The sequence below is a fragment of the Octodon degus genome, unplaced genomic scaffold, assembly GCF_000260255.1.
Source record: "Octodon degus isolate 3935 unplaced genomic scaffold, OctDeg1.0 scaffold00032, whole genome shotgun sequence".
Taxonomy (NCBI): Eukaryota; Metazoa; Chordata; class Mammalia; order Rodentia; family Octodontidae; genus Octodon; species Octodon degus.
This window is the reverse complement of record NW_004524608.1, coordinates 1,885,044-1,889,397: the sequence shown is the minus strand read 5'-3', so window position 1 is coordinate 1,889,397 and position 4,354 is coordinate 1,885,044. Positions and strand designations below refer to the sequence as shown.

General features: G+C 40.3%; 1 protein-coding gene across 4 annotated transcripts in view; it reads left to right on the top strand.

Annotated features, from left to right (window-relative positions):
* Positions 1-4,354, top strand: part of Dap3 (death associated protein 3) — a 38,430-nt gene that overhangs the window by 7,085 nt on the left and 26,991 nt on the right. The gene's annotated exons all lie outside the window — the stretch shown is intronic.

Here is a 4,354-nt window from a genome sequence, read left to right as displayed (position 1 = left end):
TGAGCTGTCTCCCCAGCCCTGAACCCCTTTGTTTTGAATAAGTAACAAGCAAGTGCTACATTGTTTGGTCCAGATGGTGCATAAGTATTTTATAATATTTTTTCCTCGCATTTTGATTACAAGATAGCTTATCAGGTGTTGGTCAACTCTGTCAGCACCTCCTATAGAATTATTATAATCATTGACCACTCACTAGTGGAATTTCTTTAGTGTCATTGCTTCTTTTAACTTGTTATTTCTGTATTATGAATAGCTGACAATAAGGAGATGCCTTTTTTGTATTTCCATTTCATAATAGATTTTTCCTTTCTCCTTTTTTCAGTTTTTTCTTTTGCAGATTTTTTTTTTTTTTTTTTTTTTAAGACAGTCTCACTATGTATGCAGTTCAGGCTGGCCTTGAACTCACTATGTAACCCCTGTTGGCTTCAAACTTATAGCTATGTGTGTGGCCTTTTGAGGCAGGGTCTTGCTATAAAGTTTACTCACTATTGTAGTTCAGGCTGGCCTCGAATTCATATGGATCTGAGTGCTGGGATTATAGGCATACGTCACCACACCTGGCAGCTTTATTATTAATAATATAAGGCTAATTTAGTTTTGAGCTTATTCAGTTCTTACGCTAGATCAGTTTAGCCTTAATCTATTCTGTTTATCAAAAGCAAATGTTGGGCTGGTGAGATGGCTCAGTGGTCTAAAGCACCTACTTAGAACAAGCTTAGCAAAGCACAGGGACCGCGGTTCAATCCCCCAGCACCACAGGCCAGCCAACCCCTCGCCCCCTGGTGGGCTGAGCTGGCCACACACACACAAATAAAATTTTAAAAAACAAGATTATCATACTGTAGGACATCAAAAATAAGTAGTAATTTAAAAAAAGCAAATGTTCATTATTGCTTTTTTAAAACAAAGTATCACTGCATAGTTCATGCTGGCTTTGAACTCACTATGTAGCACACGCTGGCCTTGAACTCACCATCCTTCTGCTTACCAAGTGCTGGGATTACAAGTGTGCACCATCATGCTGGGCTTTCATTACTATCAATAGTTCCAAAACTAGAAGCAAGCCAGATGTTCTTCAGTGGTGAATGTTTGTTTTTGGCGGAATCGGGGATTGAACTCAGACCCTTGCGCTTGCCAGGGAAGCACTTATTCCACTGAGCCATCTCCCCGGCCCCCATTTTTTTGTATTTAATAAGAAGAGGTAAAGGATAGTGTTGCATGCCTGTGATCCCACCTACTTGGGAGGCTGAAGTAGAAAGATCACAAAAATCACAAGTTTGAGGCCCACCTAGGCAATTTAGAAAAACTCTGTCTCAAAATAAAAAGGGCTGGGAATGTAGCTCAGTAGTAGTGAACTTGCCTAGCATGTGTGATGTCCTGGGCTTAATCTCTAGTACTACAAAAAAGAATTAGGAGGAAGGATGAATTCTAACATTAGCTAAAATGTTTCATCAGAAGGGTGGTTGAATTTTAAATACAGCGGTGACTAATATCCTTTCCAAGTGCTTAAGGAGTAGCTTAAGGAAATTACTTGTCTCTGAGATATATTTGTTTCATCCACATTTTAAATAAAGAAAGACTGGGGTGCAAGCAGATGTCTTTTTGTCTTGGGAGAGATGTAAATAATGGAAAAGGTATGGGAAAGTATTTTTGATGATATCTCTAGGAAACTTTGTTTTTGTCCTAGGAAGCCTGGAGATAATTAAAATTCAGCCTTAAATTTTACATCACTCATTTTTAATAGGAGGCCTATCCCTTACCTACTTTCTAATTATAAGAAAATATTTACATTATACTGTACAAATTACTAGGATATTGAGAGGACATATAAAGACTAAAAGCAAGAATTACTACCCAGCTGGGCATAGTATCACATTCCTATAATTGGACCTACTGGGAAGGATAAGGCAGGAGGATCACAAGTTCAAGTCCATCCTAGGCAATTTAGCAAGACATTATCTCAAAATAAAGTTTTCAAAGGACTGGGATAGAGTTGGGGCGGAGTGTATGCCTAGCATGCATGAGGTCTTTTTTTAATCCCCAGTACTGGATCCCCTATCTTCTAGTACTAGAAGAAAAAAAAATGGTAGGGATTAGTACCCAATTTTCATAATGTTAATGACTTTTAGTCTTTATGTTGTCCTAGAACATAAAATGAGAAAATATTCCTTTCTTTTGCATTGATTTTGCTTGTCATTAGGATTTTTTTTCTATTTATAGATATTTTAAAATAACAGTGAAAATGTGGTTCACTCTCTATGTTGACTGCTTTGGGATCAAACATTTTTTCTTTCTTTGTTTGGGATCAGATTTGAGATTTTTTTTCCCAGCTTCCTTTCTTTTTAAAGTATCTTGTTATTATATAAGAATGTAAGTATAATGGCTCATATTTTACATGTCTATCTTTTTTTTTTAATGATTTATTTATATATGTGGTACAGGTTCTCGCTGCATAGCTCGCACTCATAGCGATTCTCCTGCCTCAGCCTCCCCAGCGCTGGGATTACAAGCTTACACCACCACATCTGGTTTTAGTGGCGTGCTTGGCCCACCCTAGGTTCTGGGGGCCAGCACATCATGCGGTTCTGGGGATCGAACCCAGGTCCTTGTGCTTGCCAGGTAGGCGCTTAGACCACTAAGCTATGGCTTTTCCATTATACTGTAATTGTTCTACAGGGCATTGGGAAGATCTGGGGAACAAGGGTTGGACAGATGAGATATCACTGGAGTGGCACTGATCCTCTTGAGAATGGATGGAAGTAGTTAGGGGTACAAATCAGTTGCTCCTGAAAGGTAGAGTTGACGTGGGTATGAGCTGGTCACAGATCAAGGGAGATAATGCTAAGGACACATGAGTTGAGGTAGTTTACATGATGGGGGATAAGCACTGGGGTGAAGAAAAGTTGGTAAAAGATGGGAGTTGGTGGTAGTGAGTGTCAGGTGGTATTGAGCACCAGGTGGAAATGGTGTTGAGTACTGAGGTGGTTGTGTTATGGCTACCAGAACTACTCCCAGGTTCTATAATTTGATAATGAAGATTCAGAAACTAGTATATAGTTGTACTTATGGCCATGATGTATTCCAGTAAAAGAATGCAAAACAAAATCAACAAAGGATAAAGGGACATGGGATGATAATAACCACATACAAGCAGCCAGAAGTCCTTTCCTAATGGAATCACATAGGACACGGTTGACCTAGTAACAAGTTGTGGCAATACATGCAAAATGTTTATCAGGAAGCCTACCAGAAACTCTTGCTTTTTTATTGGGGGCCAGTTATGTAGGTACAATCCGTTAAGCATGTACCAAAATTCTCAAGTTCTACCCAGAAAGCATATGTTCAGTACGAGCACTTAATCTTAACAGACTAGGGGTGATAGCAGTCCTCCAGGAGTCCTAATTCCCAGAGTCCAGCTAACGGGCAGCCGTGCAGACAGGCCTTGCTAAGGAAAGAAGTCTCAGGACAATATGCTAACCCTTTTTTGCGTAGTCATATTTGAGTACCATGTGATGTTGGGCATTGGGTGGCAGTCTGCAGTGGGGACATTATAAGGCCAAAAAAGTAAAAGACAATAGTTAACAAGCAAGACAGATGGGCTGCACCAGCCTGTGCCCTAGTAGAGCTTCACTGGGCTCAAGAAGCACATACTTGCAAGATACCACCTTGCTCTGTAGTGGTAGCCCTTACCCACAATGTGATCAGCAAGAACAATATTAATACTGCTTTGCAATAAAGGGCTGCCAAGGCCAGGTAAGTTTATGAAACAGTTTAAAATAGGCTCTATTATAGTTCACCTGAAAACTTTTCATACACTAATATGCATGGGAGTGACCAAGCAATGAAGAATTGCATGATTTCTCAAATAATTTTACTTCAGAACTTTGGTATTTTTTATAGGGCTAGTGAGTATTTACCAAGCTTATTCTGGCAACTCCTACATTAGGCCTCTTAATTTTTCAGGTATAGAAAGAGGCCCAGGGGTGGCAAGATAGCTCAGCAGTCTAAGCACCTGCTTAGCAAATGCAGAGACCTAGGTTTGCTCCCCAGCACCACATGCTCTGCCAGCCCCGCCCCAGGCACACCAAGCCAGCCATGGAGCTGTGTAGTGAGACCCTGTACCAAATACATTAAGAAAGGAAGGAAGGAAGGAAGGAAGGAAGGAAGGAAGGAAGGAAGGAAGAAAGAAAGAAAGAAAGAAAGAAAGAAAGAAAGAAAGAAAGAAAGAAAGAGGCAGGCCTGGAATCTCACAGGTAGGAGGAAAACAGCCCAGTAGCAACCATACCCATTCTGGTTACCACTGGATACTCTGTAAATGATGGAAGCTTATGGAAGCACATTGCACTTGTTTTCT